Genomic DNA, 17,102 nt, shown 5'->3' with positions numbered 1-17,102 from the left:
GGCGCCATGTGGAGTTCACACTGCGGGAGAAAGTGCATCCGTACCATCGAGTGGATCGAGACAAACTAGGGGGCTTTGCGGGCGTCCGTACCGCTGCTACGCCCGCATCTGATCGCCTTGGCTCACCAAACACCCCCACCCTCGTCCGAGCACGCTTACCGCCCAATGCTAGCTACCTGCATTTATGCCGCTGTAGAGCGGCTGCTTCGCATTGATGCCAACCCAGAGCGAACGTGACCTCTCGCTGCGTCGGCATTGAAGCAGCGCACCGACCGAGAGAGCGTCACCCGCTGCACTCCCAGCTGAACTCACCTCCTTGTCGCATTCATACGGCCGGAGATTGCCCGTATCACTCCATTAAACCCACGCGGGTGCCAAGAAACCTACTCCGGCCACACATCCATTTGCAAACCGCCCATCATTTAACACAACACCGGTTAGCTCCGGCTGTCCCTTCACTATTTAAACGATGCTAGACATCAGGAAAAAAAAATCTCACCACGCTCTGCTCCCATCTCCTCCTTGCACACCATTTTCTTCACAATCTCCATGGCATCTGGCGAGCAGGAAGATGAGTTCTCAAGCATAAAAGCCGGCTGGGTCACTCGTCGAACCCGTCGGATATGAGCTGGGTGAAGGAAATATGCGCTAGAGGCAATAATAAAGTTATTATTTATTTCCTTATTTCATGATAAATGTTTATTATTCATGCTAGAATTGTATTAACCGGAAACTTGATACATGTGTGAATACATAGACAAACAGAGTGTCACTAGTATGCCTCTACTTGACTAGCTCGTTGATCAAAGATGGTTATGTTTCCTAGCCATAGACATGAGTTGTCATTTGATTAACGGGATCATATCATTAGGAGAATGATGTGATTGACTTGACCCATTCCGTTAGCTTAGCACTCGATCGTTTAGTATGTTGCTATTGCTTTCTTCATGACTTATACATGTTCCTATGACTATGAGATTATGCAACTCCCGTTTACCGGAGGAACACTTTGTGTGCTACGAAACGTCACAACGTAACTGGGTGATTATAAAGGTGCTCTACAGGTGTCTCCGAAGGTACTTGTTGGGTTGGCGTATTTCGAGATTGGAATTTGTCACTCCGATTGTCGGAGAGGTATCTCTGGGCCCTCTCGGTAATGCACGTCACTTAAGCCTTGCAAGCATTGCAACTAATGAGTTTGTTGCGAGATGATGTATTATGGAACGAGTAAAGAGACTTGCCGGTAACGAGATTGAACTAGGTATTAAGATACCGACGCTCGAATCTCGGGCAAGTAACATATCGATGACAAAGGGAACAACGTATGTTGTTATGCGGTTTGACCGATAAAGATCTTCATAGAATATGTGGGAGCCAATATGGGCATCCAGGTCCCGCTATTGGTTATTGACCGGAGACGTGTCTCGGTCATGTCTACATAGTTCTCGAACCCGTAGGGTCCGCACGCTTAACGTTACGATGACAGTTTTATTATGAGTTTTGATGTACCGAAGGAGTTCGGAGTCCCGGATGAGATCGGGGACATGACGAGGAGTCTCAAAATGGTCAAGACGTAAATATCGATATATTGGACGACTATAGTTGGACATCGGAAAGGTTCCGAATGATTCGGGTATTTTTCGGAGTACCGGAGAGTTACGGGAATTCGTATTGGGCCTAATGGGCCATACGGGAAAGGAGAGAAAGGCCCCAAAGGGTGGCCGCACCCCTCCCCATGGACTAGTCCGAATTGGACTAGGGAGGGGGGGCGCCCCCTTCCTTCCTTCTCCTTCTCTCTTCCCTTCTCCTACTCCAACAAGGAAAGGAGGAGTCCTACTCCCGGTGGGAGTAGGACTCCCCCCTTGGCGCGCCCTCCTCCTAGGCCGGCCGCCTCCCCCCTTGCTCCTTTATATACGGGGGCAGGGGGCACCCCATAGACACAACAATTGATCTATTGATCTCTTAGCCGTGTGCGGTGCCCCCCTCCACCATATTACACCTCGATAATATCGTAGCGGTGCTTAGGCGAAGCCCTGCGTCGGTAGAACATCATCATCGTCACCACACCGTCGTGCTGACGACTGGTTCTACCGACGTGCTTTGCACACAGGTGGCTGGCGGGTGTCAGTTTCTCCAACTTTAGTTGAATCGAGTGTGGCTACGCCCGGTCCTTGCGAAGGTTAAAATAGCACCAACTTGACAAACTATCGTTGTGGTTTTGATGCGTAGGTAAGAACGGTTCTTGCTAAGCCCAGTAGCAGCCACGTAAAACTTGCAACAACAAAGTAGAGGACATCTAACTTGTTTTTGCAGGGCATGTTGTAATGTGATATGGTCAAAGCATGATGCTAAATTTATTGTATGAGATGATCATGTTTTGTAACCGAGTTATCGGCAACTGGCAAGAGCCATATGGTTGTCGCTTTATTGTATGCAATGCAATCGCCCTGTAATGCTTTACTTTATCACTAAGCGGTAGCGATAGTCGTAGAAGCATAAGATTGGCGAGACGACAACAATGCTACGATGGAGATCAAGGTGTCGCGCCGGTGACGATGGTGATCATGACGGTGCTTCGGAGATGGAGATCACAAGCACTAGATGATGATGGCCATATCATATCACTTATATTGCTTGCATGTGATGTTTATCTTTTATGCATCTTATCTTGCTTTGATTGACGGTAGCATTATAAGATGATCCCTCACTAAATTATCAAAGTATAAGTGTTCTCCCTGAGTATGCACCGTTGCGAAAGTTCTTCGTGCTGAGACACCACGTGATGATCGGGTGTGATAGGCTCTACGTTCAAATACAACGGGTGCAAAACAGTTGCACACACGGAATACTCAGGTTAAACTTGACGAGCCTAGCATATAACAGATATGGCCTCGGAACATGGAGACCGAAAGGTCGAGCGTGAATCATATAGTAGATATGATCAACATAGTGATGTTCACCGTTGAAACTACTCCATCTCACGTGATGATCGGACATGGTTTAGTTGATATGGATCACGTGATCTCTTAGAGGATTAGAGGGATGTCTATCTAAGTGGGAGTTCTTAAGTAATATGATTAATTGAACTTAAATTTATCATGAACTTAGTCCTGATAGTATTTTGCAAATTATGTTGTAGATCAATAACTCGCGTTGTTGCTTCCCTGTGTTTATTTTTGATATGTTCCTAGAGAAAAATTATGTTGAAAGATGTTAGTAGCAAAGATGCGGACTGGATCCGTGATCTGAGGATTATCCTCATTGCTGCACAGAAGAATTATGTCCTTGATGCACCGCTAGGTGACAGACCTATTGCAGGAGCAGATGCAGACGTTATGAACGTTTGGCTAGCTCAATATGATGACTACTTGATAGTTTAGTGCACCATGCTTAACGGCTTAGAATCAGGACTTCAAAGACGTTTTGAACGTCATGGACCATATGAGATGTTCCAGGAGTTGAAGTTAATATTTCAAGCAAATACCTGAGTTGAGAGATATAAAGTCTCCAACAAGTTCTATAGCTAAAAGATGGAGGAGAATCGCTCAAGCAGTGAGCATGTGCTCAGATTGTCTGGGTACTACAATCGCTTGAATCAAGTGGGAGTTAATCTTCCAGATAAAATAGTGATTGATAGAATTCTCTAGTCACCATCACCAAGTTAGTAGAACTTCATGATGAACTATAGTATGCAAGGGATGACGAAAGTAATTCCCGAGCTCTTCGCGATGTTAAAATCGGCGAAGGTAGAAATCAAGAAAAACATCAAGTGTTGATGGTTGACGAGACCACTAGTTTCAAGAAAAGGGCAAAGGGAAGAAGGGGAACTTCAAGAAGAACGGCAAGCAAGTTGCTGCTCAAGTGAAGAAGCCCAAGTCTGGACCTAAGCCTGAGACTAAGTGCTTCTACTGCAAAGGGACTGGTCACTGGAAGCGGAACTACCCCAAGTATTTGGTGGATAAGAAGGATGGCAAAGTGAACAAAGGTATATTGGATATACATGTTATTGATGTGTACTTTACTAGTGTTTATAGCAACCCCTCGGCATTTGATACTGGTTCAGTTGCTAAGAGTAGTAACTCGAAACGGGAGTTGCAGAATAAACAGAGACTAGTAAAAGGCGAGGTGACGATGTGTGTTGGAAGTAATTCCAAGATTGATATGATCATCATCGCACACTCCCTATACTTTCGGGATTAGTGTTGAAACTAAATAAGTGTTATTTGGTGTTTGCGTTGAGCATGAATATGATTTGATCATGTTTGTTGCAATACGGTTATTCATTTAAATTAGAGAATAATTGTTGTTCTGTTTACATGAATAAAACCTTCTATGGTCATACACCCAATGAAAATGGTTTGTTGGATCTCGATCGTGGTGATACACATTTTCATAATATTGAAGCAAAAAGATGCAAAGTTAATAATGATAGTGCAACTTATTTGTGGCACTGCCGTTTAGGTCATATTGGTGTAAAGCGCATGAAGAAACTCCATGCTGATGGGCTTTTGGAATCATTTGATTATGAATCACTTGATGCTTGCGAACCATGCCTTATGGGCAAGATGACTAAGACTCCGTTCTCCGGAACAATGGAGCGAGCAACTGACTTATTAAAATAATACATACTGATGTATGCGATCCGATGAGTGTTGAGGCTCGCGGCGGGTATCGTTATTTTCTGACCTTCACAGATGATTTGAGCAGATATGGGTATATCTACTTGATGAAACATAAGTCTGAAACATTTGAAAAGTTCAAAGAATTTCAGAGTGAAGTGGAAAATCATCGTGACAAGAAAATAAAGTTTCTACGATCTGATCACGGAGACAAATATTTGAGTTACGAGTTTGGTCTTCAATTAAAACAATGTGGAATAGTTTCACAAATTCGTGCCACCTGGAACACCACAACATAATGGTGTGTCCGAACGTCATAACCGTACTTTATTGGATATAGTGCAATCTATGATGTCTCTTACCGATTTACCACTATCGTTCTGGGGTTATGCATTAGAGACAGCTGCATTCACATTAAATAGGGCACCACCTAAATCCGTTGAGACGACGCCTTATGAACTGTGGTTTGGCAAGAAACCAAAGTTGTCGTTTCTTAAAGTTTGGGGTTGCGATGCTTATGTGAAAAAGTTTCATCCTGATAAGCTCAAACCCAAATCGGAAAAATGTGTCTTCATAGGATACCCAAAGGAGACTGTTGGGTACACCTTCTATCACAGATCCGAAGGCAAGACATTCGTTGTTAAGAATGGATGCTTTCTAGAGAAGGAGTTTCTCTCGAAAGAAGTGAGTGGAAGGAAAGCAGAACTTGATGAGGTAACTGTACCTGCTCCCTTATTGGAAAATAGTTCATCACAGAAATCTGTTCCTGTGACTACTACAGCAACTAGTGAGGAAGTTAGTGATGATGATCATGGAACTTCAGATCAAGTTATTACTGAACCTCGTAGGTCAACCAGAGTAAGATCCGCACCAGAGTGGTACGGTAATCCTGTTCTGGAGGTTATGTTACTAGACCATGACGAACCTACGAACTATGAAGAAGCGATGGTGAGCCCAGATTCCGCAAAATGGCTTGAGGCCATGAAATCTGAGATGAGATCCATGTATGAGAACAAAGTATGGACTTTGATTGACTTGCCCAATGATTGGCGAGCCATTGAGATTAAATGGATCTTCGTGAGGAAGACGGACGCTGATAGTAATGTTACTATCTACAAACTAGAATTGTCGCAAAAGGTTTTCGACAAGTTTAAGGTGTTGACTACGATGAGAGTTTCTCACTCGTATCTATGCTTAAGTCTGTCCAAATCATGTTAGCAATTGCCGCATTTTATGAAATTTGGCAAATGGATAAACAAAACTGCATTCCTTAATGGATTTATTAAAGAAGAGTTGTATATGATGCAACCAGAAGGTTTTTTCAATCCTAAAGGTGCTAACAAAATATGCAAGCTACAGCGATCCATCTATGGATTGGTGCAAGCATCTCGGAGTTGGAATATCCGCTTTGATAAGTTGATCAAAGGATATAGTTTTATACAGACTTGCGGTGAAGCCTGTATTTACAAGAAAGTGAGTGGGAGCACTACAGCATTTCTGATAAGTATATGTGAATGACATATTGTTGATCGGAAATAATGTAGAATTATTCTACAAAGCATAAAGGAGTGTTTGAAAGGAGTTTTCCAAAGAAAGACCTCGGTGAAGCTACTTACATATTGAGCATCAAGATCTATAGAGATAGATCAAGACGCTTGATAAGTTTTTTCAATGAGTACATACCTTAACAAGATTTTGAAGTGGTTCAAAATGGAACAGTCAAAGAAAGAGTTTCTTGCCTGTGTTACAAGGTATGAAATTGAGTAAGACTCAAAGCCCGACCACGGCAGAAGATAGAAAAAGAATGAAAGTCATTCCCTATGCCTTGGCCATAGGTTCTATAAAGTATGCCATGCTGTGTACCAGATCTATTGTATACCCTACACTGATTTTGGCAAGGGAGTACAATAGTGATCTAGGAGTAGATCACTAGACAGCGGTCAAAATTATCCTTAGTGGAATAAGGATATGTTTCTCGATTATGGAAGTGACAAAAAGTTTCGTCGTAAAGGGTTACATCGATGCAAGTTTTGACACAGATCTGGATGACTCTAAGTCTCGATCTAGATACATATTGAAAGTGGGAGCAATTAGCTAGAGTAGCTCCGTGCAGAGCATTGTAGACATAGAAATTTGCAAAATACTTACGGATCTGAATGTGACAGACCCGTTGACTAAAATTATCTCAGAAGCAAAACATGATCACACCTTAGTACTCTTTGGGTGTTAATCACATAGCGATGTGAACTAGATTATTGACTCTAGTAAACCCTTTGGGTGTTGGTCACATGATGATGTGAACTATGGGTGTTAATCACATGGTGATGTAAACTATTGATGTTAAATCACATGGCAATGTGAACTAGATTATTGACTCTAGTGCAAGTGGGAGACTGAAGGAAATATGCCCTAGAGGCAATAATAAAGTTATTATTTATTTACTTATTTCATGATAAATGTTTATTATTCATGCTAGAATTGTATTAACCGGAAACTTGATACATGTGTGAATACATAGACAAACAGAGTGTCACTAGTATGCCTCTACTTGACTAGCTCGTTGATCAAAGATGGTTATGTTTCCTAGCCATAGACATGAGTTGTCATTTGATTAACGGGATCATATAATTAGGAGAATGATGTGATTGACTTGACCCATTCCGTTAGCTTAGCACTCGATCGTTTAGTATGTTGCTATTGCTTTCTTCATGACTTATACATGTTCCTATGACTATGAGATTATGCAACTCCCGTTTACCGGAGGAACACTTTGTGTGCTACCAAACGTCACAATGTAACTGGGTGATTATAAAGGTGCTCTACAGGTGTCTCCGAAGGTACTTGTTGGGTTGGCGTATTTTGAGATTGGGATTTGTCACTCCGATTGTCGGAGAGGTATCTCTGGGCCCTCTCGGTAATGCACATCACTTAAGCCTTGCAAGCATTGCAACTAATGAGTTTGTTGCGAGATGATGTATTACGGAACGAGTAAAGAGACTTGCCGGTAACGAGATTGAACTAGGTATTAAGATACCGACGATCGAATCTCGGGCAAGTAACATGCCGATGACAAAGGGAACAACGTATGTTGTTATGCGGTTTGACCGATAAAGATCTTCGTAGAATATGTGGGAGCCAATATGGGCATCTAGGTCCCGCTATTGGTTATTGACCGGAGACGTGTCTCGGTCATGTCTACATAGTTCTCGAACCCGTAGGGTCCGCACGCTTAACGTTACGATGACAGTTTTATTATGAGTTTTGATGTACCGAAGGAGTTCGGAGTCCCGGATGAGATCGGGGACATGACGAGGAGTCTCGAAATGGTCGAGACGTAAAGATCGATATATTGGGCGACTATATTTGGACATCGGAAAGGTTCCGAATGATTCGGGTATTTTTCAGAGTACTGGAGAGTTACGGGAATTCGTATTGGGCCTTAATGGGCCATACGGGAAAGGAGAGAAAGGCCCCAAAGGGTGGCCGCACCCCTCCCCATGGACTAGTCCGAATTGGACTAGGGAGGGGGGCGCCCCCTTCCTTCCTTCTCCTTCTCCCTTCCCTTCTCCTACTCCAACAAGGAAAGGAGGAGTCCTACTCCCGGTGGGAGTAGGACTCCCCCCTTGGCGCGCCCTCCTCCTAGGCCGGCCGCCTCCCCCTTGCTCCTTTATATACGGGGGCAGGGGGGCACCCCATAGACACAACAATTGATCTATTGATCTCTTAGCCGTGTGCGGTGCCCCCTCCACCATATTACACCTCGATAATATCGTAGCGGTGCTTAGGCGAAGCCCTGCGTCGGTAGAACATCATCATCGTCACCACACCGTCGTGCTGACGAAACTCTCCCTCAACACTCGGCTGGATCGGAGTTCGAGGGACGTCATCGAGCTGAACGTGTGCTGAACTCAGAGGTGCCGTACGTTCGGTACTAGGTCGGTCGGATCGTGAAGACGTACGACTACATCAACCGCGTTGTGTTAACGCTTCCGCTATCGGTCTACAAGGGTACGTGGACAACACTCTCCCTTCTCGTTGCTATGCATCACCATGATCTTGCATGTGCGTAGGAAATTTTTGAAATTACTACGTTCCCCAACACTGGGCAACTCTCTACTCGACCTCCCTCGACGCTCCAGACCGCTGAAGGCCAGCTCGTGGAGGAAGAAGCTCCAAGTCGGCGCGTCATTCAATAACTTGCCACTCCAAGCCAGCTCGTTGAGGAGTGACAAGTTGCTCCAGGCCGACACGCGGGGGACCAAGGCGGCACAAGCATTGTGGCTGTCATGGACGACACAGTGTCACACCGCTCCTCCCATGCATGCGACTGTGCCATCCGCCGTCAATGTTTGCGTGACCGCGCCCTGCTGGCAGAGAAATAAGCCAACACCATGGAGATCGACGAAGCGGCCTCTAGCACATTCGCGCCCACCGCCATCATCGAGGAGAAGTAGAACATGGGAGGCCGCCGTCGCTTGGGTCCCATGAAGGCCACCGCTGAGGCAACACCGATGTACAAAGCCGGTGTACACAGCTGGTCTCTTGCCCGGTGGCAAGCCACCATCACCCCCTTCCCCTCTCGCTGAAGCACACCCTGATAGTTCCACTCCGATGAGTGGTGCTACCAAACATGGGGAAGCAAGCTACCCTTTGTGCTGAAGCATATACCTCCAGGGCTCACGGCAGTCTAACGAGCAGGCTGCTGGATATGGGGAAGATAATGGAGATCCGCCACAGCTGGCCATAGACCATTCAAGGGTATCCGTGTCCTAGGAACGGATATCCGCCAGCGCCGGTCCTAGACTAGTTTTACCTTAGTATGGTATAGTTTTTAGTTAAAAATTATCCAAAATGTAATGAATTTATTCTGGTTTATATGAAATCTGCCGTGTTTGCATGAATTTCGTCCAGTTAGTTCTAAGAGTGGTTGAAATGTATGCGAGGAGCATTGGATGGCCGGCTCCTGCATTAGTATCCGCGGACTGGGCCGCCCTATCCGCGGACAGATGCCGGAGCAAATTTGCGGGTCAGCGTTGACACTTTTGCTCTTGTTTTGGACTCTAATTTGCATGATTTAAATGAGACTAACCCGGACTGACATTGTTTCAGCAGAACTACCATGGTGTTGTTTTTGTGCAAAACTAAAAAGTTCTCAGAGTTGGACGAAACTTTTTGGAGAATTGTTTTTGAATAAATGAAAAATACTGGAGCCAAGACCCACTGGAGGAGGGACCCTAGGTGTCCACTAGGCACCAGGGCGGGCCACCCCCTCTGGCGCGCCCTGGGGGTAGTGGGGCCCACAAGGCTCTGCTGACCCTAATTTGGATACTATAAATTCCTATCTCCCGAGAAAAAACCTGGAGAGAAAGTTTCATCGCATTTCATGATTCGGAGCCGCCGCCACCTCCTGTTCTTCATCAGGTGGCCAGATCTGGAGTCCGTTTTGGGCTCCGGAGAGGGGGATTCGCCGTCATCGTCATCACCAACCATCCTCCAACACGAATCTCATGATGCTAACCGCCCGGAGTGAGTAATCTCTTTGTAGGCTTGCTGGACGGTGATGGGTTGGATGAGATTTATCATGTAATCGAGTTAGTTTTGTTAGGGCTTGATCACTAGTATACACTATGTTCTGAGATTGATGTTGCTATGACTTTGCTATGCTTAATGCTTGTCACTAGGGCCCGAGTGCCATGATTTCAGATCTGAACCATTTATGTTTTCACCAATATATATGTGTTCTTGATCCTACCATGCAAGTTGTATGCACCTATTACGTGTTATGATCCGCATAACCAAGGTGAAAATAATTGGGATTCTTTTCGGTGATGACCGTAGTTTGAGGAGTTCATGTATTCACTATGTGTTAGTGCTTTGCTCCGGTTCTCTATTGAAAGGAGGCCTTAATATCCCTTAGTTTCCTTATGGACCCTGCTGACACGGGAGGGTAGGACAAAAGATGTCATGCAAGTTCTTTTCCATAAGCACGTATGACTATATATGGAATACATGCCTACATTATATTGATGAATTGGAGCTAGTTCTGTGTCGCCCTAGGTTATGACTATGATGAATATTATCCAACGAAATCACCGATCCAATGCCTACAAGTTTTTCACATTTTGTCCTTGCTAAGTTACTACTATTGCTGCTACTTTTACAATTGCTGCACAACTGCTACTATTAGTGTTACTGTTACTATTCCTATTGTTACTATTGCTATCAAATTGCCATACTACTGTGCTACTGATCACTTTACTACAGATATTTAGTCTCCGGGTGTGGTTGAATTGACAACTCAACTGCTAATACTTACAAGTATTCTTTGGCTCCCCTTGTGTCGAATCAATAAATTTGGGTTGAATACTCTACCCTCGAAAACTGTTGCGATTGCCTATACTTGTGGGTTATCAAGACCTTTTTTTGGCACCATTGCCGGGGAGCATAGATATATTTATTGAGTCACTTGGGATTTATATCTGTTGATAACTATGAAGAATCTTAAGGATGATAGAACCAAGATCGTCCCCTCTAAGATGAGGGGAGGTAAGGAACTGCCATCTAGCTCTGCATTTGATTCACCTTCTGTTTTAAGTAAGTTTGCAACACCACAACTTGCTATTATATTTGATATGTCACAAGTAATTGATGATGCCATTTCTGCTATGCATGATGCTAGCACTTTGCTTGATAATACCGTGCCACTAGGAGAATTTCTTGATGAACAAATTGCTAAATCTAAAGAAATTGAAAATGTTGAAATTACTGACGTTGATAAAATTATTAAAACTGAAAATTTTGATTCACCTATTGGAATTAATGCTACTAGATATGAATTTCCTCAGATACCTGAGGGTTATGTTATAGATGGCGAGGTAGCTAGAGACTTTCTTACTTGTAAGGATAGAGATGATCTTGAGAAATTATTATGCAAGTTGAAAGAAAAATCCTTGAATGCTAGAATGAAATATGATCTTAAGTTTGCTACTTCACCTATCTTTATTACTAATAAGGATTATGAATTCTTTTTTGATCCTAAGTTACTTAGTTTGGTTGAATCTGATCCTTTCCATGGCTATGAAACTGAAACTGTTGTGGCACATCTTACTAAATTAAATGATATAGCCACCCTATTTGCTCATGAGGAAAAAATTTGTTATTACAATATTCTTAAGTTATTTCCTTTCTCATTAAAGGGTGATGCTAAGATATGGTATAATACTCTTTCTCCTGGTTGTGTGCGTACTTCCCAGGATATGATCTATTACTTCTCTGAAAAATATTTTCCTGCTCATAAGAAACAAGCTGCCTTACAAGAAATATTTAATTTTGTGCAAATTGAAGAAGAGAGTCTCCCACAAGCTTGGGGAATGCTCATCCAATTACTTAATGCTTTGCTTGACAAACCTCTTAAGAAAAATGAAATACTTGATATCTTCTATAATGGACTAACTGATGCTTCTAGGGACTACCTAGATAGTTGTGTTGGTTGTGTTTCCAGGGAATGGACAATTGAAAAGGCTGAGGAATTATTGAATAATATATTGAAGAATGATAATGATTGGACACTTTCTGAACCACCGCCTAAACCCGCTCCAAAGAAGAGAGGTATCTTATTTCTCAGTCCTGAAGATATGCAAGAAGCAAAGAAATGTATGAAGGAAAAGGGTATTAAAGCTGAAGATGTTAAGCATTTACCACCTATTGAAGAAATACATGGTCTTGACATACCACCATAGGTGGTAGATGTAAATTCTCTTTTAAAGTTTAATGAAGGTGATATCCCTTATAATAAACCTCCTAGTCAATGCTTATATGAACTTGACAACTATATCATGAAGCAAGATCATTTCAATGCAAATGTTATGAAATAGTTGAAATGAAATGCTGATATGATTGAATGTTTGAGTGACTTGCTGTTTAGAATTGTTAATGATGTCAAAGGTGTTAGTAAACATGCTTCTATGGTTCAAACCCAGTTAGAATAAGTTGCTAAATCTCAAAGTGAGTTGCTTAATGAAATGAATAATAATATGAATGATCATGCTGTTAGAGTAATGACTAGAGGAGGTAGAATGACTCAGGAGCCACTTTATCCTGATGAACACCCTAAAAGAATTGAACAAGACTCTCAAAGAATTAATGTTGATGCACCTATTTCATCCGAAAAGAAAAAGAAAAAGAAAAATGATAGGACTTTGTATAATTCTAGTGAACCTGAGGAAGAAAAACCTTCTGAGGATAATAATGATGTATCTATTTTTGATGCTGAAACACAATCTGGAAATGAACATTCATCTAGTGATAATGAAATTAATAATGATGATGTTCATGTAGATGCTCAGCTAGACAATGATAAAGAACCTAACAATGATGTTGAAATAGAACCTGTTGTTGATCTTGATAACCCACCTGCTAAGGATAAATGTTATGATAAAAGAGACTTTGTTACTAGAAAACATGGTAAAGAAAGCGAACCATGGGTTTAGAAACCCATGCCATTTCTTCGTAAACCATCTAAGAAAAGGATGAGGAAGAATTTGAACGCTTTGCTGAAATGCTTAGGCCAGCCCTTTTTGCGCACTCGTTTCACTGATATTTTGAAGATGGCCCCTTATGCTAAATACACGAAAGATATTATCACTAATAAAAGAAATATACCTGAAGCTGAAATCTCCACCATGCTTGCTAATTACTCATTTAAGGATGGAGTAACTAACAAACTAGGAGATCCGGGAATACAACTATACCATACTCCATTAAAAGAAGTTATCTCAAAACTACTATATGTGATTTGGGAGCCGGTGTTAGTGTTATGCCTTTTCTTTATATAAAGGACTTGATTTGAATAAACTCACACCCACTTAAATATCATTGCAAATGACTGAAAAATCAACTACCATAGCTACCGGTGTTTGTGAGGATGTGCCCATTGTAGTTGCAAATGTTATTATCTTAATAGACTTTGTTATACTTGATATGCTTGAGGATGACAATATGTCGATTATCCTTGGTATACCCTTTTTGAATACTACATGGGCTATTATTGATTGCAACAAAAGCAAGGACACTTTTCATATCAATGGCAATGAGCATACGGTGCACTTTCCGAAGAAGCAATTTCAAGTGAATGGTATTAATGTCATTGAAAAGACTCCACCAATTACTATTGGAAGTTTCCAACTTCCCCTTCCTACTGCCAAAAATAAATATGAAATACTTATTGTAGGGGATATGCATATTCTCGTTGAGGTAACCTCGTGTTATACAAAGATTCTTCGGTTTCATGTTAATCGAAAATAGTTTGTTAATAAGACTTGATCAACCTTATTAATGGATTTTTATGAGGCATGTGGTCGATGAATTTAGTAAGCACAACCTTCTATCCCTACTTTATGTTTTCTGTTACTTTTAGTTAAATACAATAAAATGCCATGTTTATCCTGTTTTTTGAATTACCCGTGCTATAAAAAATGGCCCAAAATAAAATTGCTCAGAATGACCTGAAATTTTAACATGATTTTTTTCTGAATATTTGAGAATTTCTAGTACTGAAAACACCATAAGGGAGTGCCCCAGGTGCCCACTAGGCTCTAGAGCATTGCACACCCACCTGGAGCGCCCTGGTGGGTAGTGGGCCCCACGAGCATCCACTCACTCATTCCTTTAGCTCACTTCGTCACCTACTGCAAGAAAATAATCTCTGTAGCTCTCTCTCACACACACACACATTCTTGCTTCCAAAGCTAAGATTTTCGATCTCTTTGCTCGGAGCTTCATTTGCGAAATTGTTTTGGGGGATTGCTACCTTGCATGTGACTCCTCCATTGCTCCAATTAGTTTTTGCTTTAGTGGTTTATATTTTGAGTAATTATCTACTCTTGGTTCTATTGAAAATGAGCTTGCATGTTGAAGTATTTGAGTTCCAAGTAGTTTGAATGCTTGAGATAGCCTCTAGACATCCATATGAGTAGTTGCTACCAGTTTTGTGAAGTTTGGTTGATTCATTTTGTGTCCCAATTTTTTTTCAGAAATTGTTCGCAAATAAAAATGCACCTCTTTAGGAGGAGTTCTTCGAGGAAGAGGTCCTCGGAGGAATTGTCGAGTGAGAGCTCGATACGATAATCCTATGCTGAACCGAGGGCAAGCACAATACGGGATACCGACACCAGGTCGTGCCTATGGCCGTGTGACGAGTTCATGATAGGTGTTGGTATTAAAGAAGAATTTGATTAGTATGTTCATAACACTAAGCTCGGTCCCTTCATCGCAGATAAGTGTACTCAACATTACAACCTTACCGAATCGTTCACTAAGAAGTTTAAGTATGATTCTCATGATTCTAGAGTCTCATTTTGCCTTTATGATAGAACTTATAGTATTCCCTTAGAAGAATTCTGTGGTGCATGCAAAATTCCATATTGGGGTTCGTTGGATGAACCACCAAAATCTAATTATGAAATGTTTTTGAGCAACCTCTATTGTGGTGAGGATAGGGGAGTTGCGCAAGCTAGAATAAAAAGTATACAATTTCCTTCTATCTATTAATTTGCACTCTTTAATGGCAAATGCATCATAGGAAAACAATATTGCAGTACACTTTGTTCCCTAGTTTTGAGCCTTATACATACTTCTTTAACATGCATTAAACGATATAATCTTGGAGCAATTGTTGCACGGAGGCTACAACGTAATGCTGATAGTGGCCACCTTTATGGAGGGATTTATGCCTCCCGCATAAGTTCAAGGCTGAGAGTCCCACCTTTGCCAAATGATCCTATTGGTATTTAGACTTTGATGCAATGCAACATCATAAGTTCATTAAGTATGGGCCGCGAATTACAATTATAATTTGATGTTGACAAAAACCTATCATACATGTTATTTTGCCGACACCTGCTCTCTTTGATTATACCAGGGTAAATGAAGGTATTACATTTATGAGAGAGAGATGCATGAGCATAATGCAGCAGTGGAGGCTACCCGTCTGGCTGAGGAGGATGTGCCTAGAGCCTCCACGAGTTATCAGTTTGACTATTACCCAAGCCAGGGATGGTGATTACCAACTTAGGCCAAAAGCCTAAGCTTGGGGGAGTACGTATTTCCACTGACATTACATTCATGTTCACACGTTTCATTCCAGTTGTCGGTGTTCATACTTTTTCATAGTATTATCCATTTTATATTTATTTTCTCGCCTTCTTCTTGTGCGTTTGAAAAACTTTGCGAAAATCCAAAAACATTTCTCGCTTCTTTTCAGTTTTTCTTTCTATCTTAAATTAGTTGTAGTATTAAAAGCAGAAAACCCAAAAAGATTTCTTGTTTCTTCTTTTGCTTGTTGGGAGCTTTCCCGTGTAAATAGTTTTTCTTGTTTTTGTTTTCTTTCGTTAATTTGCTTTCTTCAAGAAAAACAAAAAACTCCAGAAATATTCCAGTGTGTTTCTTTGAAATTCTTTTCGTACTAAGGAGAAGACCATGATGAAAATGTTGGGTGGCGCTCATATGCATTATTTTTTATCTAACAATGAGCCCATATTATTATGTCTTCTTCTTTGAATAAAACGTTTGCAGATTCCAGCTTAGTCCACGACACTCTTGCACTATTATTATCTTCATATCATTCGGTCGTGCAAGTGAAAGGCAATAATGACGATATATGATGAAGTGAGTGAGGCAAAGAAAGGTGGGTATGAACTCAACTTGTTTTTGTTTTTGTAAATATGTTTAACTCAGTATCCATGATTCAGCTTGTTATGGTTAAACATGTTTATGATGACAATTAGAGATTATAGTTTCCCATGCCATGCTTAAGTAGCAAGGAGTGGATAATGATTTATTTTAGATGTCAAGATGCATTAAAATGGTTGTGATGTAGTATGATGATATGGTATCCTCCTGTGAATGTTTCGAGTGGCTTGACTTGGCACATGTTCACACATGTAGTTGATTCAGAACCAACATAGCCTCCATGATATTTATGTTCATGGTGTTTATATCCAACCCATGCTAGTATTCAATGTTAATTATTCACAACGCATGTTTATGACCGTTTTCGCTCTCTAGCTGGTCGCTTCCCAACCTATTTGCTAGCCTTCGCCTGTACTAAGCGGGAATACTGCTTGTACATCAAAATTCTCAAACCAAAGTTATTCCAGATGAGTCCACTATATCTACCTATATGCGGTATTACTTTTCCGTTCCAAGCAAATTTGCATGTGCCACCTCTATTTTTTTTCAAATGAACATCTATTTTGTGTGCCCGTACCGCTCATGGAGCGATAGGGGGTGGTTAGTATCTTCCATGCTAAGCGGGTTATTCTCATGATGAGTGTTTATTCACCCGTCCTTGCACGAGAGGGGCCGGTAATTAGGATGCCCAGTCCCATGATCAAAATTACAATAATAATAAAACAAACTCCCCCGAAATGTTGTTGGTATGGAGGGCACCCGAGGATTCGGCTAGCCATGGCTTGTGTTTGTTTG

Source organism: Triticum aestivum, chromosome 2D, assembly GCF_018294505.1.
Source record: "Triticum aestivum cultivar Chinese Spring chromosome 2D, IWGSC CS RefSeq v2.1, whole genome shotgun sequence".
Classification (NCBI taxonomy): Eukaryota; Viridiplantae; Streptophyta; class Magnoliopsida; order Poales; family Poaceae; genus Triticum; species Triticum aestivum.
Note: the sequence above shows the minus strand (reverse complement) of the source record.